At 40.5% G+C, this 26,709-nt stretch overlaps 1 pseudogene; it reads right to left on the bottom strand.

The window, feature by feature from the left end:
* LOC127218387 (sodium- and chloride-dependent transporter XTRP3-like) overlaps window positions 1-26,259 on the bottom strand; it is a 47,488-nt pseudogene extending 21,229 nt beyond the window's left edge.
* Between the last annotated feature and the right edge of the window lie 450 nt (window positions 26,260-26,709).

The following is a 26,709-nucleotide window of genomic DNA, read 5'->3' as shown; positions in this document are numbered from 1 at the left end:
GTCTTTTACACATATCTGTGTTAATACATCATTTTTCTCCAGAAATCCTGGAGTGATCAGTTTTTAAGTTTCACACATGTTTTAGCCATGCAGATCATTAACATCTATGAGACCTGAGTGCCAGTTGCCAATGCAGAAGGCCTTTTACAAGGACTTCAACTTGTGGGCAGAACCTTGGGGTTTGTAGCCCTTGCACTTGGTGCTACTTTGCCACAGCATTAAACAGGCCCAGGCCAACTTTCTAACAAGACAGATACTGTCTTTGACTCAAGAGAAAATGTCTCTGCCCACGTGTGGCTGACAAACTATTAACCAGTGACGGGTAAGGCAAAGGGGGCAAATATCCAACCTAAGGAAGGTTACGGACCTGGGTGACATCTCCAATGACTGGTAAGGAATTATGCTGACGTCATCTGTCACCTAAGACAGGTGTTAGTTTATTAAAGAAAGGGGGACCTGTAGGACCCCTAGGCACCTTGAGCTAGCCTGAAGATGTTGGCAGGAACTCCTTGCCCCAAGACTTTTGTTGGTACTCTTCACATGACACACACCTCATGACAACACATCTTGTGACACACAACTTGTGACAACGCACCTCGTGACACACATCCCATGACAACCATACCTCGTGATAACACAGGGAGGAGCTAAGCCAAAAAAAATTCCTGTAATTTTCCAATGTGCTATAAGTTGGCATTTAAGCCCGTTCTTGCCCCTCAATAAATGACATTCGGCATATGGTGTTCAGACTTTGCCGTTGAACGAATGACCCGCTGTCTTGTCTTTATTTCAATCTCTAGGCCTTCGCCAGATTTGTGGAACAGATTGTAGCGCGGGCGCTACAAGAATGTAACAATGCTAATTTTTATATTGCTTGAGAGATTATGCTGCGGTATACAAGCTATAAGGAAAAAAAATAAAGCCACAGAAAGGATGCATTTGAATAGAGGTAAGAAAAGAAATAAGGGAGAGAGAGATTACAGAGACACCCTAAAGGTGTATGTTTGTGTTTCCCACAGTGTTAAACAGTGTTAAATGTTGCCCCACTTGCTAGCCCTAGAGAACTAAGTTTTACAACCTCAGATAGGAAAATCAAATTGTTTGTTCAGCCCATTCCATAGCTCCTCTTCTGAAGTCTAGTCCCCACATCAGCTCTCAGGTCTATGTTTAAGCTGTTGACCTTAGTCATGCTGTGAGTATAGTAGTATCGCCACCACCACAGGGAGATCTGGCCCTTAGGGATTCCAGTGCTTTCTTTCCCATTATACAGAGCTGACCCTTCCTTGCTCCTGAACAATTGCTCTCCTTTCTGAGTTGGGGAGGCACCCACCATTGATGAGCCTGGATCCAGGGCCTTTACAGAGGAGGTGAAGCATGTCTTGGAGATACCAGAGGATAGCAACTGAAAGTCACATTGAAAAGCTATGGTGGGAAGCAAAGCCACCTAGTACGCATAGGCGCCTCAGCATTCAAACTCTGGGAATGTTTGTGATGCACCAATGCCCCTAAGTGGTGCGGTGAAGATGAAATGACCTCAAACACGTGCATGTCATGTTCAGCACCAGGCATACATTAAGCAGGGGTTGGTGTTTGTGTACATCCCCAGAGGGTAGGTAGCTGGGACCAAATCAATGCTATGTCCAGCCAGTCAGAGAATCTCAAGCTGAGGTCCAGAGTGGAGATGCCCCAAGGTGGGAGTTTCCCTGGGGGGTGAGATTGGTTCCATGTGAGGGTCAGAATCCAGGGCCCTCTCTGCACAAGGTCCATGGTAGCCCTCTTGGGGGGTTGTTTCACCTAGTCACAGGTCCAGCCCATGCACACCGGTGATGCCCAGAAACCCACAAGTCTCTGTCAGAGGGACTGAGAAGGGCCCCACATACCGACACCACTGAGGTAGGGGCTGATGGTCCTCCAGGCACCGATGCTGCCCTGTCGCATGTGCTGCCCCTCAGCCAGCTCCAGGTACAAGAGTGTCATCCCCTTTAAAATGAGCATGACCATGTAGGGGACCAAGAAACTCACTGTGGAAGGCCAGAGATGAGCATCAGGTCAGTGAGGAGAGATGAGATTTATGTCTGCAACTGTGCTTCAGTCACCTGCCTTTCCAGCAGCCTCTTCCGGCAGCCCTTGTACCCCCAGACCTTTCCACTCAAAATCTTATTTCTGCCGTGGTTTCTTCTACCACCCATGTCCATCCCCGAGTCACCCTCTCACCAACTGTCTTCTGCTCATCCTACCAATCCAACTTTTCATCATCTGTTCATCCACCATGCCTCTCCCACCAATGGTTTATCTATTCACCTCTCCATGGATGACATACCAGACATCTCAGTTGTTTAAATCTTTAAATACTTCCATCCTGGCAGGGAAACTGCCCCTGGCCCTGGCTTCTTGGGCATCATTCTCCATGACTGTGCTGGCCCAGATTCTGCCAGTAAAAGCTTCTACCCTCTTTTAAAGAAATGTGTTGGGGTGGTTGGGAGGTCAGAGGGGCAACTCCAGGAAGTTGGTTTTCTCCTTCTACCTGTAGGTGGGTTTTGAAGACTGAACTCAGGACACCTAGCTTGTGCGGTATCTTTATCTACTGGGTCATTGCATTAATCTCTGTCTTCTCTCTCAGCGCTTAAGGCTAGACCACCAAGTTGCTAAATACTTTGAACTTCACTCTCGAGTGTTCCTGACTGTCTTCCTACAGCTCCAGTGGCATCTGTACGATGTGGTGTCTGAAACAGGCATTTTCTAAGGTCTGGTCACACCTGGTCTGTAGATGGAGTTTTCAGCAAACCTACTTCCTGCCCTGGAGGCTTCACCTAGGTTGAGGCACTTTGGGTGCTTTAGAGTTGCCTGGACCATAGAATGTTCATCCGGGACCGATATGTTCAGAGTGCTTAGTAGCTTAGCAAATACGTGGGTGGGTAAACTAGTTGTACCCCTCAATACCCAAAGCTTCATACCACATCCTCCTTTTCAAAGCGATCTCTGTGTATCTGTTTTGAACAAGCACGTTCAGTGTAAAATTCCATTTTGGTACCAGTGACTTAAAAAGAAAAACCTTCAAATCCATAGATTCCTAAGGATCGGTCTGTGAATGGAGCTCTAAACACCCTGCCACTGCTAGAGGAAAGTACAGAGGTAGTCAGGAATACAAGGATGCCCACCAAGTCTGTGGCATGGAGGCACAACCCAAGACTACTTTAGAATTTTCTCTTATTCACCCCATCTCATGGCTCCCTGGCTGGGACGTGGGAAACTGCCACAGGAAAAGGGCATACAGAAGGAAAAAGTCTGATGAGCAGTAGCAGGGTTTGAGGGTGGCTTGTACAGGGAACTGGCTCCTTGGTATTAAGGAAAACAAGCATAGGCATACACATCCCCTAATAGTCATAAAATACCTCCATGGTACACAGGGGCTGCCTGTGTAACAGGGGTGTTGATGGTCATCTATGAAGACCCTACTGCAAAGAAAGGGAAAGTAACAGGTTTAACCCTTCAGATTAGATGGAGCCCTAAGACCAGCAGTCTTCTTGACTTGTGTGTTTTATAGGGCCCATGCGTCCTCCCCCTTTTCCCTCTGGTCCTGTTTTGATACCTGCCCTCATACCTTCCTGGCATTCCTCCCAACAATGTTTTATGGGAACAAGAATCTACCATTTTAGGAAGCCAGCTGTGACTTCATTTGCCTACTTGTGTTGCTCTAACACTCCTGCAGTACTCCCTCAGCCACACTCAGAGTCTGACGCCAAAAAACAAACAAATGACAATAGTTCAGTGAAAAGCTAGAGAGTGACAAGAGGACTAACAGGAATTCAATGATTTTAAAATTCACAATATATCCATAATTACAAGTACAAGAGAATTAGGGCCAAACTTTGTTAAGCCCTGAAGCAAGAAAGGTCCCCTTTGCTCTTTGACAGGGCTGGATTTTCATGCATGGCTTTTGCAGTCTCTGCTGCATAATAAGAGCAACAACCTTAGAAGAGGTAAACTGATTTGGAGTAGCTCAATGCTTTCATATCTGTTCTCAAAAAGAAGACCTGTACCATGTAGTGGAGCCCAGATAAAGGACAGGACCTGCCTTAAAAAAACAAGCGAAAATATAAAGTAAACAAAACAAAGTAAATTTTTCCTCATAAACCTGAAAATAACTGAATTCCTATCAGCAATGCAGGCTTTCCCTCCTCGACCAATGTTTAACTGGAAACCATGGTACATGCATATCTGAGTATTCCAGTGGAGATTGGTGCACAGTATTTCTGAGGCAGAGGCAGAGTCAGGGGCAGTTTGATTTCTGTTTTTCAGTTCTGCCTGGCCTACAAAATGAGTTTTAAGACAGGCTCTCAAGGTACAAAGATAAAACCAGTTTCAAAAACAAATGAAAGGAAGAAGGAAGGAAGGGAGAGACAGGAGGAAATGTAAATATGGAGACAGTAAAAACAAAAACAAACATCAAAAAAAAGTTCACACAGTCCCTAAGGCAGAATACTAATTGATTCCTGAGTATTGTTATGCTACTATTGTACTCAGCTCTCATGTACTCAAACATAAATAACAAAATTCCAACTTTTAGCCACAGATGACAAATCAAGCCTCTATTCTCAGAAATCTGAAGGTGGAGAATTGTCAGATCACCAGGACTTCAGTGTGAGTTCTAGAACAGAAATGGGTATACAGAGAAATGCTGGAAAAAAAGACAGAATGTCAGACAGACTTGCCATCAGCCTCCAACCTTTTTTTCATCCTATCTACCTAAAGCTTCCAACAACAACCAAAATACCTTTGTTATGAGTCTGAGTTGTGGCAACACCACAGTTTATGTACTGCTCTGGGTGAAAGCCACTGCTCTGGACACCATAAAATAACTCGGTTCCTGAACAATATCACTGATATAAATAAACAAGATAGGTAAATAGATGATATATGATAGATAGGCAGATAGATAGATAGATACATAGATAGAGAGATACATAGATAAATAGAGCAATACAGAGATAGATGATAAATGGGAAAGGTGAAATTTGCCAGGGAGTGGTGGTAGGACTAAGGAGACCTCTAATCTCCAATTTAGAGGTAAGAACTTTATAAAGAGCTCCTTCCAGCTCAGCCAGATTGAGAAAAAAAATTCCATGTATTGACAAAGAAGTAAATAATTAATCATAAAAACAAATACAGTCTACTTCAAATCTTTCAAGACCAGTGCTGGGCATCTTGTTTATGCTTGTCTCCAGGCATTTCCATGCCATTCAGATCTCTTTTATATTTTATTTTCTACTTATTTGCAATAGTGTTTTTTGATGTGTGGAACTTAATGTTTGGAATTGTGTCTGTGTGCCAAAAAAATGTGAACTCAGAGATTCAGCTGCCTATTTCCCCAGTGCTGGGAAAAATATTAGCAGCACTGCACTACACTTTCTTTTATTTTTTTTATGAACATGCGTGTTTGTAATAAAATTAATGTAGGTACTGGGCCATGAACAAACATACACATGGAGAGAGCCTGGGAAAAGCCTATCTCAAAATGGGAGGCTGGAGCAATGGCTCAATAGCTAAAAGCTCTGGCTGTTCTTGCAGAGAACCTGGGTCCAGTCTCCAGCACCCAGATGGTGATTCACAGCCATCCAGAACCCCAGGTCCAAGTATGTATGTATATGCAATTCATGTTTTCCCCCCATATGTAGCTTGTCATTGTGATTATACTCAGCTTGAACTCATGAGAGCTTTACTCACGTGATCTTTCTTAACGCTCAAAGTGGATATTGCCTGATGTTCTTAATAAAGTTGGCTGTTGTGTGAGACTTTAGTCATCTTTTTAGGCTCCATTCTCCCAGGTAAACAGAGGCACATGTGTATTCATGATAGCATTACTTCACCTGTCTGGTTTCCATAAGCACAACTGTTCTGTTGATGTGACTCCCCCTCATAACTAGAGATGTTCAACAATGTATTTAAATTTGTACAAGTTGTTCTGGATGTAAGTATGTCTAAACACACCGCATACTTTCGCCCCTCCTTCATTAGGCTCTGCCCAGGCTCTCAGATTTGATTGCACATTGGATTCACCCAAGAGCACCAGGCTCACTCTCAAGATTTTCTAACGAAGGCCCCTTGAATCCAGTAGCATGGACAATGCAAATTTTCAATGCTCCGAGGTGTTTGGAATGGCAGAGGTGATGGGCACATTGAAAAAAAGAATACAATAATGATACATGACAATGTTCCTCTTTTCACCTTTGAGGAACATAATTTTTGAGACCCTGTCTGTGACTGACCCTAGGAAGACATGACAAGCGCAGAAAGGCACTCACTATGCATAGGTTGATAGCAGGGGACAGACACTTAAGAGTTCAGGATACACTCTGATTTATTATCACGGGGTGCACCCACTGTTCGAGCCTAAAATCAATCTGATGAGAAAACAAGGAGTAATCACTTAGGTAAATAAATGCTGCTTCTTATATATTTAAGGACAGTGATCATTTTGAAATGAAAACAAGGCAGCTAAGATAGTGAACAATTTGTCTTGTGAGTTACAGTCCTGTGTTAAAGACTCAACTTTTGGAAAGACATCATCACTACCTACAATTTTATATGTATATTATTTTAACTTATGGGTATGTGTTTTGAGTAGGTGTGTACATGTCCATGCTGGTGAAAACAAGGAAAGAAAAGGATGTTGTATTCTCTGGAACTTGGATTATCAGACATTGTAGGCTTTCCAACATGGATTCTGGGACCCTTATTTTGTTGCTCTGCAAATGTAGCAAGCTTTTAGCCAGAGAATTTTCTCTTTACCACCACCACCCAGCACAACAAAGACCTTTCCAGTGCTTACTTTTGACATTGGGAAAACGAGAGAAATAAAAGACATTTCTTGTCGATGTTCCAAGTGATGTCTAAGGGTCTGCAGAGGTGTCTGCAAAGATGGATCCAACTGTGAGGAACCTTTGCAATCCCAACAAAACTCTCCCTTAGTGGACACTAAATCCCAGTAGTATTTAAAGTGTAGTCAGGGTACACAAAACGAACACACTTACTGTGGCTTTAAGAAGAAGAATTCTAATGTTTTGCCCTAGGTGCTTCAAAAACCTCTGAAACTGGTTGAAAAGCAATTAGTCTCTTGTTTTATTTTAAGAAAAAAGCAAAATAACTACAAAAAAAAAAAACTGAGACGCTTGTTTGGCTCCTCAGGGTTACGGACAAGTTTCTAACGACAGCTTACCTTGAATTCTAGGACTTCCTAGAGTCTAGGAGACAATGATCTTCAGTACTGGCCTTAACCCCCGACGACAAGAAGGCTACAAAATCCAAACACCAAATCCAACCCTAACAGGAAACTTAAACGCAACCACACCCTACACAAAAAACTCGTACTAAACCGAACACTAACAGCAACTCTAAATGAAAATCTAACCCTAACTCGAAAACTAACCCTGAAATATCTGTAATGCTACGAATAAACACTAATGCAATATGTAATGCACGTTCGACACCCAACACAACCCATAGCCTTAACCTAACATAACCTTAACCCTCACACTAACCAAAAACCTAATCAAAACACTAATCTAAATGTAACCATAACCCTATCACTAACCGTAACCTAACCTTGAGTTAACTGTAACACTATCCCTACCACTCACCCTTATATTAACTCTAACCCTAACACAAATGCTAACACCAAATCTGCCAAAAACCTTAAAAGTCAACCTAACCACACCCTAACCAGAAAAACCGTGCTAAACCTAACACTATCAGTAACTCTAAATCAAAAACTAACCCTAACTCGAAAACTGAGCCTGAAATATACATAACGCTAGCCCCAACACTAATGCAATATGTAATGCACATTCAACACCCAAAACGAACCCTAGCCTTAAACGAACATAAACCTAACCTTAACACTAACCAAAAACCTAATCCTCTAATCTAAACCTAACCATAACCCTGAAACTAACCCTAACCCTAACCCTAAGCAAACTGTACAACCAACCCTAACACTAACCCTTACGTTAACTCTAACCCTAACGCTCACGCTAACACCAATATGCTGCTAACCCTAATCCTAAACCTTACCGCACCCTAACCAGAAATCAAGTACTAAACCTAACACTAAGAGAAACTCTAATTGAAAACCTAACACTAACTCGAAAACTAACCTAATCTTAACCCTGATCTAAAAGTACCCATAACCCTAACACTAACAATAACCCTATAACTAAGCCAACTGTAACACAATCCATACCACTCACCCTTACGTTAATTCTAACCCAATTAGACATGATAACACCAATCTGCCGCTAACCCTAAACCTAACCTAACCACACCCTAACAAGAGAACCCGTGCTAGACCTAACACTAATAGTAACTCTCAATGAAAACCTAACACCAACTTGAAAACTAACTCTGATATACCCGTAAAGCTAGCACCAACACGAGTGAAATTTATTATGCACCTTTGACAACACAACACTAACACTAGCCTTAAAGTAACATACATTAACCCTAAAACTAACCAAAAATCTAACCCTAACACTAATCTAAACCTAACCATAAACCTTACACTAACCCTAACCCTAATCCTAAACCAACTGCACCACTATCTCTACCAGTTATGTAACCTACCTTACCCCCAACCCTAACACTCTCCCTAACACTAAATCTACCGCTAACCCTAAACCTAAAACTAATCAAACCGTAACCGGAATTTACGTACTAAACCTAACACTAACAGTAACTCTAAATGAAAACTTAACATTGACTTGAAAATTTACCCTGAAATACCCAAAACGCTAGCATCAACACGAATGAAATTTGTAATGCACATCTGACACACAACACTAACCCTAGCCTTAAACTAACATTTCTTAACCCTAACACTAACCAAAAACCTAATCAAAACACTAATCTAAACCAAACCATAACCCTAACACTAAACCTAACCCTACGCTAACTGTAACACTATCCCCACAGGAAACCCTTATGTTACATCGAAAGCTAACAATCTCCCTGACTCCAAATGTACCGGTAACCCTTATCCTTGTCCTAACCACACCCTTACCAGAAAACCCGTACTAAATCTCTTAATCAAAACCTAACCCTAATTCAAAACTAACCCTGAACTATCCAAAACCCTAGCAATAACACTAATGGAATATGCAATGCACGTTCAAAATCAAACACTAACCCTAGCCTTAACTAAGCTCACTGTAAACCTAACACTAACCAAAACCTAATCCTAACCCTAATGTAAACCTAACCATAACCCTAAAACTAACCCTAACCCTAATCCTAAGCTAACTGTAAAACTAACCCTACCAGTTACCCTTACGTTACCTCTAATGCTAACACTCATGCTAACAACAAATCCCATGCTAACAGCAAACTTAAACGCAACCACACCCTAAACAAAATACTCGTACTAAACCGAACACTAACAGCAACTCTAAATGAAAACCTAACCCTAACTCGAAAACTAACCCTGAAATATCTGTAACGCTACGAATAAACACTAATGCAATATGTAATGCACGTTCGACACCCAACACAACCCATAGCCTTAACCTAACATAACCTTAACCCTCACACTAACCAAAAACCTAATCAAAACACTAATCTAAATGTAACCATAACCCTATCACTAACCGTAACCTAGACTTGAGTTAACTGTAACACTATCCCTACCACTCACCCTTATATTAACTCTAACCCTAACACAAATGCTAACACCAAATCTGCCAAAAACCTTAAAAGTCAACCTAACCACACCCTAACCAGAAAAACCGTGCTAAACCTAACACTATCAGTAACTCTAAATCAAAAACTAACCCTTACTCGAAAACTGAGCCTGAAATATACATAACGCTAGCCCCAACACTAATGCAATATGTAATGCACATTCAACACCCAAAACGAACCCTAGCCTTAAACGAACATAAACCTAACCCTAACACTAACCAAAAACCTAATCCTCACTCTAATCTAAACCTAACCCTAACCCTGAAACTAACCCTAACCCTAACCCTAACCCTAAGCAAACTGTACAACCAACCCTAACACTAACCCTTACGTTAACTCTAACCCTAACGCTCATGCTAACACCAATATGCTGCTAACCCTAATCCTAAACCTTACCGCACCCTAACCAGAAATCAAGTACTAAACCTAACACTAAGAGAAACTCTAATTGAAAACCTAACACTAACTCGAAAACTAACCTAATCTTAACCCTGATCTAAAAGTACCCATAACCCTAACACTAACAATAACCCTATAACTAAGCCAACTCTAACACAATCCATACCACTCACCCTTACGTTAATTCTAACCCAATTAGACATGATAACACCAATCTGCCGCTAACCCTAAACCTAACCTAACCACACCCTAACAAGAGAACCCGTGCTAGACCTAACACTAATAGTAACTCTCAATGAAAACCTAACACCAACTTGAAAACTAACTCTGATATACCCGTAAAGCTAGCACCAACACGAGTGAAATTTATTATGCACCTTTGACAACACAACACTAACACTAGCCTTAAAGTAACATACATTAACCCTAAAACTAACCAAAAATCTAACCCTAACACTAATCTAAACCTAACCATAAACCTTACACTAACCCTAACCCTAATCCTAAACCAACTGCACCACTATCTCTACCAGTTATGTAACCTACCTTACCCCCAACCCTAACACTCTCCCTAACACTAAATCTACCGCTAACCCTAAACCTAAAACTAATCAAACCGTAACCGGAATTTACGTACTAAACCTAACACTAACAGTAACTCTAAATGAAAACTTAACATTGACTTGAAAATTTACCCTGAAATACCCAAAACGCTAGCATCAACACGAATGAAATTTGTAATGCACATCTGACACACAACACTAACCCTAGCCTTAAACTAACATTTCTTAACCCTAACACTAACCAAAAACCTAATCAAAACACTAATCTAAACCAAACCATAACCCTAACACTAAACCTAACCCTACGCTAACTGTAACACTATCCCCACAGGAAACCCTTATGTTACATCGAAAGCTAACAATCTCCCTAATTCCAAATGTACCGGTAACCCTTATCCTTGTCCTAACCACACCCTTACCAGAAAACCCGTACTAAAGCCAACACTAACAGTATCTCTTAATCAAAACCTAACCCTAATTCAAAACTAACCCTGAACTATCCAAAACCCTAGCAATAACACTAATGGAATATGCAATGCACGTTCAAAATCAAACACTAACCCTAGCCTTAACTAAGCTCACTGTAAACCTAACACTAACCAAAACCTAATCCTAACCCTAATGTAAACCTAACCATAACCCTAAAACTAACCCTAACCCTAATCCTAAGCTAACTGTAAAACTAACCCTACCAGTAACCCTTACGTTACCTCTAACGCTAACACTCATGCTAACAGCAAATCCCACGCTAACAGCAAACTTAAACGCAACCACACCCTAAACAAAATACTCGTACTAAACCGAACACTAACAGCAACTCTAAATGAAAACCTAACCCTAACTCGAAAACTAAACCTGAAATATCTGTAACGCTACGAATAAACACTAATGCAATATGTAATGCAAGTTCGACACCCAACACAACCCATAGCCTTAACCTAACATAACCTTAACCCTCACACTAACCAAAAACCTAATCAAAACACTAATCTAAATGTAACCATAACCCTATCACTAACCGTAACCTAACCTTGAGTTAACTGTAACACTATCCCTACCACTCACCCTTATATTAACTCTAACCCTAACACAAATGCTAACACCAAATCTGCCAAAAACCTTAAAAGTCAACCTAACCACACCCTAACCAGAAAAACCGTGCTAAACCTAACACTATCAGTAACTCTGAATCAAAAACTAACCCTAACTCGAAAACTGAGCCTGAAATATACATAACGCTAGCCCCAACACTAATGCAATATGTAATGCACATTCAACACCCAAAACGAACCCTAGCCTTAAACGAACATAAACCTAACCCTAACACTAACTAAAAACCTAATCCTCACTCTAATCTAAACCTAACCCTAACCCTGAAACTAACCCTAACCCTAACCCTAACCCTAAGCAAACTGTACAACCAACCCTAACACTAACCCTTACGTTAACTCTAACCCTAACGCTCACGCTAACACCAATATGCTGCTAACCCTAATCCTAAACCTTACCGCACCCTAACCAGAAATCAAGTACTAAACCTAACACTAAGAGAAACTCTAATTGAAAACCTAACACTAACTCGAAAACTAACCTAATCTTAACCCTGATCTAAAAGTACCCATAACCCTAACACTAACAATAACCCTATAACTAAGCCAACTGTAACACAATCCATACCACTCACCCTTACGTTAATTCTAACCCAATTAGACATGATAACACCAATCTGCCGCTAACCCTAAACCTAACCTAACCACACCCTAACAAGAGAACCCGTGCTAGACCTAACACTAATAGTAACTCTCAATGAAAACCTAACACCAACTTGAAAACTAACTCTGATATACCCGTAAAGCTAGCACCAACACGAGTGAAATTTATTATGCACCTTTGACAACACAACACTAACACTAGCCTTAAAGTAACATACATTAACCCTAAAACTAACCAAAAATCTAACCCTAACAATAATCTAAACCTAACCATAAACCTTACACTAACCCTAACCCTAATCCTAAACCAACTGCACCACTATCTCTACCAGTTATGTAACCTACCTTACCCCCAACCCTAACACTCTCCCTAACACTAAATCTACCGCTAACCCTAAACCTAAACCTAATCAAACCGTAACCGGAATTTACGTACTAAACCTAACACTAACAGTAACTCTAAATGAAAACTTAACATTGACTTGAAAATTAACCCTGAAATACCCAAAACGCTAGCATCCACACGAATGAAATTTGTAATGCACATCTGACACACAACACTAACCCTAGCCTTAAACTAACATTTCTTAACCCTAACACTAACCAAAAACCTAATCAAAACACTAATCTAAACCAAACCATAACCCTAACACTAAACCTAACCCTACGCTAACTGTAACACTATCCCCATAGGAAACCCTTATGTTACATCGAAAGCTAACAATCCCCCTAACTCCAAATGTACCGGTAACCCTTATCCTTGTCCTAACCACACCCTTACCAGAAAACCCGTACTAAAGCCAACACTAACAGTATCTCTTAATCAAAACCTAACCCTAATTCAAAACTAACCCTGAACTATCCAAAACCCTAGCAATAACACTAATGGAATATGCAATGCACGTTCAAAATCAAACACTAACCCTAGCCTTAACTAAGCTCACTGTAAACCTAACACTAACCAAAACCTAATCCTAACCCTAATGTAAACTTAACCATAACCCTAAAACTAACCCTAACCCTAATCCTAAGCTAACTGTAAAACTAACCCTACCAGTAACCCTTACGTTACCTCTAATGCTAACACTCATGCTAACAGCAAATCCCACGCTAACAGGAAACTTAAACGCAACCACACCCTAAACAAAATACTCGTACTAAACCAAACACTAACAGCAACTCTCAATGAAAACCTAACTCTAACTTGAAAACTAACCCTGAAATACCCGTAATGCTAGCACCAACACGAATGAAATTTGATATGCACCTTCGACAACACAACGCAAACCCTGACACTCTCCCTACACTAAATCTACCGCTAACCCTAAACCTAAACCTAATCAAACCGTAACCAGAAAATACATACTGAACCGAACACTAGCAGTAACTCCAAATGAAAACTTAACGTTAACTTGAAAATTAACCCTGAAATATCCGTAACGCTAGCACTAACAGGAATTAAAATTTTAATGCACATTCAACACACGCCACAACCCCTAGCCTAAATCTAACGTAACCTTAACCCTAACAATATCCAAAAACCTAATCCTAACACTGATCTAAATGTAACCGTAACCCTAATACTAACTGTAACCCTAAACCTAGGCTAACAGTAACACTAGTCATACCACTCACCCTTAGGTTATCTCTAACACTAACAGTCATGCTAGCACCAATCTGCCGCTAACCATAAACGTAAACCTAACTACACCATAACAAGAAAACCCGTGCTAATCCTAACACTAATAGTAACTCTCAATGAAACCTCACACTAACTTGAAAACTAACCTTGAAATATCCCTAACATTAGCACCAACACGAATGAAATTTGTGATGCACCTTCGACAACACACTAACACTAGCCTTAAACTAACATACCTTAACCCTAACACTAACCAAAAACCTATTCCTAACCCTAACGTAAACAAACCATAACCTTAAGCTAAGTTTACAACTAACCCTACCACTAAACCTTTCGTTATCTCTAACCAAAATGCTCATGCTAACCCCAAATCTGAAGCTAACCTTAAATCTAAACCTAACCGCACCCTAACTCGAAATCACGTACTTAACCTAACACTAACAGTAACTCTAAATCAAAACCTAACACTACCTTGAAAAGTAAACCTGAAACATCCGTAATGCGAGCACCAACACTAATGCAATATATAATGCACATTGTAACCCAACACTAACCTTAGTCTTAAACTAACATAACCTTAACCCTAACACTAACCAAAAACCTAATCCTAACACTAATCTTACCTAACCATAAAACTAACACTAACCCTAACCCTAAGCTAAGTGTACCACTATCTCTACCAGTTACGTAACCTACATTACATGTAACCCTAACACTCTCCCTAACACTAAATGTACCACTAACCCTAAACCTAAACCTAACAACACCCTAACCAGAAATCGTGTACTAAACTGAATAATAAGAGTAACTCTAAATCAAAACCTATCCCTAATTTGAAAACTAACACTGAAATATCCGTAACGCTAGCACCAACACTAATGCAATATGTAATGCAAATTCAATACCCAACACAACTGCTTGCCTAAATCTAATGTAACCTTAACCCTAACACTAACCTGAAACCTAATCCTAAAATTAATCTAAACCTAAACTTAACCCTAACACTAACCGTAACATTAACCTTAAGCTAACTGTACCACTAACGCTACCACTAACCTTTACATTAACTCTAACCTTAACACTCATGCTAACACCACATCTGCCATAAACCATAAACCTAATCCCAACCACACCCTAACCAGAAAACTCACAATAAACCTAACACTAAAAGAAACTCTAAATCAAAACCTAACCCAAATTCAAAAATAACCCTGAACTATCCGAAACCCTACCACTAGCACTATTGTAATATTTACTGCACATTCAAAACACAACACTAATCCAAGCCCTAAACTACCCTAAACTTAACCCTAACTCTAACCAAAAACCTAATCATAACCCTAAGCTAAACCTTACCATAAAACTAAACTAACCCTAGCCCTAAGATAACTGTAACACTATCCCTACCAGAAAACCTTACGATATCTCTAACCATAACACTCACTCTAACACCAAATCTACGGCTAACACTTAACCGAAACCTAACCACACCCAAACCAGAAAACCTGTACTAAACCTAACACTAACAGTAACTCTAAATGAAAACATAACCCTAATAGGAAAACTAACCCTGAAATATCTGTATGATTCCACCAACACTACTGAACTATGTAATGCACATTCGACATACAACACTAAACCTAGCCTTAAACTAACATAACTGTAACCCTAACACTAACCAAAAACCTAACACTAACACTAATCTAAACCTCACCATAACCCTAACACTAACCCTCACCCTAAGAAACTGTAACACAATCCCTACCAGTAACCCTTACGTTACCTCTAACCCTAACATTCTCCCTAACAACAAATCTACCGCTAACACTAAACGTAAGCCTAACCACACCTTAACCAGAAAACCCGTACTAAACCTAACACTAACAGTAACTCTAAATGAAAACCTAACCCTAATTTGAAAAATAACGCTAGCAGCAACACTAATGAAATTTGTAATGCACATTCCACATACAACTGTAACCCTTGCCTTCAACTAACATAACCTTAACCCTAACACTAACCAAAAACCTAATACTAACACTAATCGAAACCTAACCATACCCTAACACTTACCCTAACCCTAACCCTAAGCTAACTGTAAGTCTATCCCTACCAGTAACCCTTACATTACCTCTAACACTAACACTCTACCTAACACCAAATCTACCGCTAACCCAAAACCTAAACCTAACCGCACCATAACCAGCAAACCCGTACAAAACCTAACACTAACAGTTACTCTAAATGAAAACCTAAACCTAATTCGAAAAGGAACCCTGAAATATCTGTAAACCTAGCACTAACACTAATGCAATATGTAATGCACATTCAAATCCAACACTAACCCTACCTGCAACTAACTCTAACCTTAACCCAAACAATAATCAAAAACCTAATCCTAACACTAATCTAAACCTCACCATATCCTTAAACTAACCCTAACCCTAACTCTAAGCTAACTGTACTAGTAACACTACCACTAACCCTTACTTTAATTCTAACCCTAACACTCACGCTAACACCAAATCTGCCGCTAAACCTAAACTTACCTAACCACACCATAACCAGAGATCACGTACAAAACCTATCACTAACAGTAACTATAAATGAAAACTTATCCATAATTTGAAAACTAACACTGAAATATCTGTAACCCTAACACTAATGAAATATGTAATGCACATTCAAACCCAACACTGACCCTAGCCTTAAACTTACATAACCTTAAACCTAACACTAACCAAAAACCTAATACTAACACTAATCTAAACCTCACCATAACCCTAACACTAACCCTAACTCTAACTCTCAGCTAACTGTAACACTATCCCTACAAGTAACTCTTATGTTACCTCTAACCTACACTCTCCTTAACATCAAATCTACCGCTAACCCTAAACCTAAACCTAACCACACCCTAACCAGAAAACCCGTACTAAACCTAACACTAACAGTAACTCTAAATCAAAACCTAACCCTAATTCAAAAATAACCCTGAACTATCCGTAACCCTAGCACTAGCACTAATGTAATGTTTATTGCACATTCAAAACGCAACACTAACCCAAGCCCTAAACTAACCTAAACTTAACTCTAACTATAACCAAAAACCTAATCCTAACCCTAATCTAAACCTAACCATAACCCTAAAACTAACCCAGACCCTAACCTAAGCTGTCCCTAACACTGTCCCTACCAGTAACCCTTACATTACATCTAATCCTACACTCTCCCTAGCACCAAATCAGCGCTAACCCTAAACCTAAACCTAAGCACACCCTAACCAGAAAACTCGTACTAAACCTAACACTTATAGTAGCTCTAAATGAAAACCTAACCCTAATTTGAAAAATTAACCCTGAAATATCTGTAACGCTAGCACCAACTCTAATGAAATTTGTAATGCACATTCAACACACACTAACCCTAGCCTTAAACTAACATAACATTAACTCTAACACTGACCAAAAACCTAATACTAACACTATTCAAAACCTCACTATAACCCTAACACTAACCCTAATCCTATGCTAACTGTATCACTATCCCTACAAGGAACCCTTATGTTATCTCTAACCCTACACTCTCCCTAACACCAAATCTACCGCTAACCCTAAACCTAAACTTAACCACACCCTAACCAAAAAACCCGTACTAAATCTAACACTACAAATATGTTTAAGTCAAAATCTAACCCTACCTCGAAAACTAACCCTGAAATATCCGTAACGCTAGCACCAACACCAATGCAAGATGTAATGCACATTCAAAACCCAACACAACCCATAGCCTTATGTCTAACATAAACTTAACCCTAACATTAACCAAAAACTTAATCGTAACACTAATATAAACCTAACCATAAACCTAATACTAACCCTAACCCTAAGCTAACTGTATCACTATCACTACCAGTAACCCTTACGTTACCTCTAACAATACACTCTCCCTAACACCAAATATATAGCTAACCCTAAACCTAAACCTAACCAGAAAACCCGTACTAAACCTAACACTTATAGTAACTCTAAATGGAAACCTAACCCTAATTCGAAAACTAACCCTGAAATATCCATAACGCTAGCACCAATACTAATGAAATTTTTTTATGCATATAGAGTATTTTTTATTTAATTTTATATAACAAAGTCCAATTAAATGAAAACAAACATTTATACACAATATTTGGGAATTTGGGTGTCGTTCTTTCCAAACTACTTCCTGCTGGTAAGGGGCGCTGTCTTGGGGGATTCGAAGGAGATTCAGATATCCTAGCTGTAGTCTGTAGGGCTGTTTTGTCCAGCTGTTTGGAATGTAGGATCAGCTTGTACTCTGTTTCAGGCGGTCTGGTGTGATCAAACCACATTAGTCTGGAAGGAATCCACATCTTTTCATTTTCTGTGGAAACAAAAATAGAAATACTTTTCCCCAGTAACTTGTTCTTCAACTTAAATTTTGGAGTCAAAGCATTTTTTTTTTATTATTTTACATGTCAATCCCAGTTCCCTCTCCCTCCCTCCCCCCAAGCCCTCCCTCCCTCCTTCCCTCCCTTTTGCCCTCTCTACCCTCTCCCATGCACACTAAACACCCTCCCCTCCCAACCCCCCACCACAATACAATATGTAGGGGAATGCCATCCAGTTGGGGTCATGTAGATCTGACAGGTCCTGTGAAGTAGGGACTAGGGCTTCTCTCCTATCTCTAGAATAAGGCAGTTATCCCTCCATGGGGGATATGTTTGCAAAGTCCTTTTGTGCACCAGGGATACATCCTGGCTCCACTGTCTGAGGTCTCTTAGACTGCTCAGACCTTCTGGCTGAGACCCATATTCAGGGGGGTCCGAGTCAGACCCCTGTTGGCTTCCCAGCTATCAGTCTAGTGGCCCTTAGCTCCTCCTTGTTCAGGTAAGCTGTCTCTATGTACTTCTACCGCATGGTCTTGTCCTCTCCATCTGCTTCTGGGTTCTAGTTTGACTCAGTGTTTATGTATGGGTGTTTGCTCCTGTTTTCAACAGGCATTAGTTGAGGATTCCATGGAGAAGTTAGTTGTTGATCTCACTCTCCGGGAAGGGCATTTATGATAGCCATTCCACGGAAGCTGAGATTGTTAGTTGGGAGCAGTCTTATAGTTCCCTCGACCTTTCTTTGTGTTCAACTTTATCTCCAAACCAATATTGGCTCCCTCTTTTATTTTCTCTCTCTCTCTGTCTCTGTCTCTCTCTTTCCTATTTTCCATTCCTAACCAGGCTCAATCCTCCTGGTCGCACATGCCTTCCTCTCCTCCCTCTCATTTTCTCCTACTTCTCTCTCCATTAGCTGTCCTCCCCCACTATACCTGAGGTCTGGGGGACTTGTCCCTTCCCAGTTCTGTGAGGGACTTTATATGAATCTCTTAGAATACAACTTGTATCCTAGTTCCTCTGGTGATGTGAATTATAGGCTGGTGATCATTTGATCTAGGTCTAAAATCCATATATGAGTGAGTACATACTGTGTTCCTCTTTTTGTGACTGGGTTACCTCATTCAGGATGGTTTCTTCAAGTGTCGTCCACTTGCCTGCGAATTTCAAGATACCATTATTTTTTTCTGCAGAGTAGTATTCCATTGTGTAGATGTGCCACATCTTCATAAACCATTCTTCAATTGAAGGGCATCTAGGTTGATTCCAGGTTCTTGCTATTACAAATAGTGCTGCTATGAACATAGTTGAACAGATGTCTTTGTTGCATTGATGTGAATCCTTTGGGTATATGCCTAAGAGGGGGATTGCCGGGTCCTGTGGTAAACTAATTCCCATTTTCCTGAGGAACTGCCATACTGATCTCCAAAGTGGCTGTATGAGTTTGCACTCCCACCAGCAGTGGAGGAGTGTTCCACTTTCTCCACATCCTCTCCAACATAAGTCATCACTGGTGTTTCTAATTTTAGCCATTCTGGCAGGGGTAAGATGGTATCTCAAAGTTGTTTTGATTTGCATTTCCCTGATAGCTAAGGATGTGGAACATTTTCTTAAGTGTCTTTCAGCCTTTTTGATTTCCTCCATTGAGAATTCTTTCTTCAGTTCTGTACCCCATTTTTTAATAGGGTTATTTGGTGTTTTGTTGACTAGTTTCTTGAGTTCTTTGTATATTTTGGAGATCAGCCCTTTGTCGGATATAGGATTAGTGAAAATCTTTTCCCAGTCAGTGGGCTGCCGTTTGGTCTTGTCAACTGTGTCCTTTGCCTTACAGAAGCTTCTAAGTTTGAAGAGGTCCCATTTATTAATTGTTTCTTTCAGTGTCTGTGCCCCTAGAGTTATGTTCAAGAAGCCTTCCAACGAAAAAAAGTCCAGGGCCAGATGGATTCAGTGCAGAATTCTACCAGACATTCAAGGAAGAACTAATACCACTACTCCTCAAAATGTTCCACAAGATAGAAACAGAAGGTTTATTGCCAATCTCTTTTTATGAGGCCACAATAACTTTGGTACCCAAACCTCACAAAGACACAACTAAGAAAGAAAACTACAGACCAATATCCCTGATGAACATCGATGCAAAAATACTCAATAAAATAATGGCAAACCAAAGTCAAAAATACATCAGAGAAATCATCCACCATGATCAAGTAGGCTTCATACCTGGATTGCAGGGATGGTTTAACATACGAAAATCTATCAACGTGATCCACCATATAAACAAACTGAAAAAGAAAAACCATATGATTATCTCCCTAGATGCAGAAAAAGCCTTCGATAAAATGCAACACCCTTTCATGATAAAGGTATTAGAGAGGTCAGGGATAACAGGAACATACCTAAACATAATAAGAGCAATATACAGCAAACCAACTGCCAACATCAAACTGAATGGAGAGAAACTTAAGCCAATTCCTCTAAAATCAGGAACAAGACAAGGCTGTCCTCTCTCTCCATATCTCTTCAATATCGTACTAGAAGTTCTAGCTAATGCTATAAGACAACAAAAGGAGATCAAGGGCATCCAAATTGGAAAGGAAGAAGTCAAACTGTCTCTATTTGCAGATGATATGATAGTTTACATAAGCGACCCAATAAACTCTACCAGGGAACTCCTACAGCTGATAAACACCTTCAGCAAACTAGCAGGATACAAGATAAACTCAAAAAAATCAGTAGCCCTATTTTTTTCAGACGACAAAGAGGCAGAGAAAGAAATCAGAGAAACATCACCCTTTACAATAGCCACAAGCAACATAAAGTATCTTGGTGTAACGCTTACCAAACAAGTAAAAGATCTATATAATAAGAACTTTGTGACTCTAAAGAAAGAAATTAAAGAAGATACCAGAAAATGGAAAGATCTCCCATGCTCTTGGATAGGTAGGATAAACATAGTAAAAATGGCAATCTTACCAAAAGCAATCTACAGATTCAATGCAATCCCCATTAAAATCCCACCACAATTCTTCACCGACCTTGAAAGGATAATAATCAACTTTATATGGAAAAACAAAAGACCCAGGATAGCCAAAACAACCCTATGCCATAAAAGAACATCAGGAGGCATCACCATTCCTGACTTTAAGCTCTACTACAGAGCTATAGTTCTGAAAACAGCCTGGTATTGGCATAAAAATAGACAGGTAGACCAATGGAATCGAATTGAAAATCCTGATATTAATCCACGCACCTGTGAACACCTGATTTTCAACAAAACAGCTAAAATATACAATGGGGCAAGGACAGCATCTTCAACAAATCGTGCTGGCACAATTGTATGAGGGTGTGTAGAAGACTGCAGATAGATCCATGTGTCGCTATGCAAAAACTCAAGTCTAAATGGATGAAAGACCTCAACATAAATCCAGCCACATTGAACCTCTTAGAAGAGAAAGTAGGAGGTACCCTTGAACAAATTGGTATAGGATACCGCTTTTTGAACATAACTCCAAGAGCACAGACACTGAAACAATCAATTAATAAATGGGACCTCTTCAAACTTAGAAGCTTCTGTAAGGCAAAGGACACAGTGGCAGCCCACAGACTGGGAAAAGATTTTCACCAATCCGACAAAGGGCTGATCGCCAAAATATACAAAGAACTCAAGAAACTAGTCAACAAAACACCAAGTAACCCTATTAATAAATGAGGTACAGAACTGAAGAAAGAATTCTCAATAGAGGAAATCAAAAAGGGTGAAAGACACTTAAGAAAATGCTGCACATCCTTAGCTATCAGGGAAATGCAAATCAAAACAACTTTGAGATACCATCTTACCCCTACCAGAATGGCTAAAATTAGAAACACCAGTGATGACTTATGTTGGAGAGGATGTGGAGAAAGAGAACACTCCTCCACTGCTGGTTAGAGTGCAAACTCATACAGCCATTTTGGAGATCAGTATGGTGGTTCCTCAGGAAAATGGGAATTAGTTTACCACAGGACCCGGCAATCCCCCTCTTAGGCATATACCCAAATGATTCATATCCATGCAACAAATACATCTGTTCAACTATGTTCATAGCAGCACTATTTGTAATAGTAAGAACCTGGAATCAACCTAGATTCCCCTCAATTGAAGAATGGTTAATGAAGATGTGGCACATCTACACACTAGAATACTACTCTGCAGAAAAAAATAAAGGTATCTTGAAATTCGCAGGCAAGTGGCACTTGAAGAAACCATCCTGAATGAGGTAACCCAGTCAGAAAAAGAGGATTTTAGACATAGATCAAAGGATCTCCAGCCTATAATTCACATCACCAGAGCAACTAGGATACAAGGTGTATTCTAAGAGATTCATATAAAGTCCGTCACAGAACTGGGAAGGGACAAGTCCCTCAGAGCTCAGGTGAAGTGGGGGACAGCGAATGTAGAGAAAAGTAGGAGAAAATGAGGGGGAGGAAAGGAAAACATGTGTGACCAGGAAGATTTAGCCTGGTTAGGAATAGAAGATAGGAAAGAGAGAGAGAGAGAGACAGAGACAGAGAGAGAGAGAACATAAAAGAGGGTACCAATATTGGTTTGAAGATAAAATTGAACACAAAGACAGGTCTAGAGAACTACAAGACTGCTCCGAACTAATAATTTGAGCTTCCGTGGAAAGGCTATCATAAATGCCCTTCCCGGAGAGTGAGATCAAGAACTAACTTCTCCATGGAGCCCTCAACTAATGCCTGTTGAAAACCAGGATCAAACACCCATACATAAACACTGAGTCAAACTAGAACCCAGATGCAGATGGAGAGGACAAGACCATCCGGCACAAACACATACAGACAGCTTACCTGAACAAGGAGGAGCTAATGGCCACTAGACTGATAGCAGGGAAGCCAGCATGGGACTGCCTCAGGCCCCCCTGAATATGGGTCTCAGCCAGAAGGACTGAGCAGTCTAAGAGGACTCAGACAGTGGAGCTTGGATGTATTTCTTGTGCACAGAAGGACTATGCAAACATTTCCCCCATGGAGGGATAACGGCCATAATCTAGAGACAGGAGAGAAGCCCTAGTCCCTACTTCACATGACCTGTCAGAGCTACATGACCCCAACTGGATGGCATTCCCCTAAATATGGAATTGGGTTGGGGGGATGGGAGGGGAGGGTTGTTATAGTGCATGTGAGAGTGCAGAGAGGGCAAAAGGGAGGGAAGGAGGGAGGGGGGATGGAGGGAGGGAGAGAGGGAGGGACGGAGAGGGAACTGGGATCGACAAGTAAAATAATAAATTAATTTAAAAAAATGCTTTGACTCCACAATTTAAGTTAAAGGACAAGTTACAGGGGAAAAGGATTTCTATGTTTGTTTCCACAGAAAATGAAAAGATGTGGATTCCTTCCAGACTGATCTGGTTTGATCACACCAGACCGCGTGAAACAGAGTACAAGGTGATCCTACATTCAAAACAGCTGAACAAAGCAGCCTTACAGACTACAGCCAGGATTTCTATATCTTCTTCAAATCCCCCATGAAACGCTCCTTACCAGCAGGAAGTAGTTTGGAAAGAACAAAGCCCAAATTCCTATATATTGTGTATAAATGTTTGTTTTCATTTATTTGGACTTTGTTATAAAAAACAAAATAAAATAAATTAAAAAAATCTGTAAATCAAAATCTAACTATAACTCAAAAACTAACCCTGAACTATCTGTTACACTAATGCAATATTTAATGCAAATTCAAACCCAACACAACCCCTAGCCTTATTCTAACATAACCTTAACCCTAACACTAACCAAAAACCTAATCCTAACACTAATCTAAACCTAACCATAAACCTAACACTAACCCTAACCCTAACCATAAGCTAACTGTACCACTATTACTACCAGTAATCCTTACAGTAATTCTAACCCTAATAAACTCCATAACGCCAAATCTACCGCTAAGACTAATACTAAACCTAACCACACCCTAAAAAGAAAACCTGAACTAAAGCGAACACTAGCAGTAACTCTAATGAAAACCTAACCCTTCCTCGAATTTTAACCCGTAACTATCCATAACGCTAGAAATAACACTAATGCACTATGTAATGCATGTTCAAAACCAAACAATAACCCTAGCCATAAATTAACATTACCTTAACACTAAAACTAACCAAAAACCTAATCCTAACACTAATCTAAACCTAACCATAACCATAACACTAACCATAACACTAACTCTAAGCTAACTGTAACACTATCCCTACCAGTAAACCTTATGTTAACTATAACCCTAACATTCACGCTAACACCAAATCTACCTCTAAACCTAAACCTAAACCTAACCACACCCTAACCAGAAAACCTAACACTACAAATATCTTTAAATCAAATTCTAACCACAACTCGAAAAAAAACCCTGAACTATACGTAACCCTAGCACTAACACTAATGCAATATGTAATGCACATTCAAAACTCAGCAATAACCCTAGCCCTAAACTAACCTCACCTTAACCCTACCACTAACCAAAAAACTAATACTAACACTAATCTAAACGTAAACATAACCCTAACACTAACCGTAAACATAATCCTAAGCTAACTATAACACTAACCCTACCTGTAACCCTTATATGAACTCTAACCCTAACCCTCACGCTAAGCCCAAATCTGCCGTAACTGTAATCCTAAACCTAACCACACCCTAACCAGAAATAGCGTACTATATCTAACACTAACAGTAACTCTAAATCAAAACCTAACCCTAACTTGTCAACTAACCCTGAAATATCCGTAACGCTACCACCAACACTAATGCAATATGTAATGCACGTTCAAACCCTACACAAACCGAAGCCTTAAACTAACATAACCTTAACCATTACACTAACCAAAAACCTAATCCTAACACTAATATAAACCTAACCATAATCCTAACCCTAACCCTAACCCTAACCCTAACCCTGAGTCAGAGCAAGGAGGCTTCTGTTACTGACGGCCACTAGATGGCACTGCCTCCTGAATGAGCCAAAGCTTCCTCCTGGTTGTTGTCTGGGTCACCAACAGAATTGCACCATTCCCTCTATTCCTCCCTAATTCCCATAGCTTTCCATCACCTCCAGGATGTAACTGTGTCCTTGTAGCACAACATGGCAGCGTCTATATTTGACTCTTTCCAGGTTTTCTTCTGACTTCTTAAGGCTTTCCGTGGTGCCTCTGAATTCATAGTAGCCCTTCGCACTGCCATACAATACAATGTCAGCCACTGGGAGGCTCCCTTAGGAGAGGATTATGTGCTGGATTGGGTGCTACATGCATTTGTACTGTGGACCACAGGGACCCAATTGCAGAAAAAAATATTCCATGTGCTATCAGGATTTGAGGAACAGGGAAGAGGACACTTCCCACATGATAACTGGGACATGTCTGATCAGACATGACATTATGTATCCTGTTCAAAGAGCCATCAGAGGCACAGGAAGGTTCTCATGATCCTGGATGGGTGGCAAGATGGTGAAATTAAAAATGGGTCTCTGTGGTGCATATTACATGTACATACAGCTCCAAGAACAACTTACCCAAGTGGAGCTGAGTATCACCCTAGCAGAAACACAGCTATACCCCTGTAGCTGTTCACTGAGTTTTCTTAGAATCACTTAGCCCCTAATTAGACCCCCTCCACTGATTGTCTTGCATTTTGCCACCCACATATGCCCCGCCTCCACTGCTTGGTGTCCTGACCTGAAAAGGCCTCCTTGGGCAGGTGGCTGGTGATGACCTTGCTGTCCATCAGAGGGGTGAGGTTTGCCGCTGTGTTTCCAAGCATGCTCCCCATACCCACCATCAACAGCATGAAGAAGTAGAGAACTGACCACAGCTGGGACACTTCCTGGTTTTTAATGACTTTAGTGTATACGATGAAGTCCAGGCCCGTGTCCTAGACAGCCTGTGGATGATAAAAGACACCAGATACACATGTGAGTTAGAGGGGACAAGAGTGGAACACCATAGTTCGGATGTGGAATGTCTATCCACCGCGTGTTGCTGCACTTCTAGAGGTGTGTAACTGTAACACCAAAAATAAAAACCCAGAGACATATATTGGGGTTGAAGTTTCAAGCTTAAGGTCAGAGAAGCAAGGCAGCCGAGCCACTAGCTCTTACATCTACCTCAGTCCAAAAGGGGGCGATCCTGTCTCCACGAGGTCTCTAGCAAACCTCAGACTGCTGCCTGTCCTCAGGGTGGCTAGAGACTAAATCTCACAATGCAGTCTGAG

This window comes from Phodopus roborovskii, unplaced genomic scaffold (genome assembly GCF_943737965.1).
Source record: "Phodopus roborovskii unplaced genomic scaffold, PHOROB, whole genome shotgun sequence".
Taxonomy (NCBI): Eukaryota; Metazoa; Chordata; class Mammalia; order Rodentia; family Cricetidae; genus Phodopus; species Phodopus roborovskii.
Note: the sequence above shows the minus strand (reverse complement) of the source record. Positions and strands in the feature narration are given on the sequence as shown.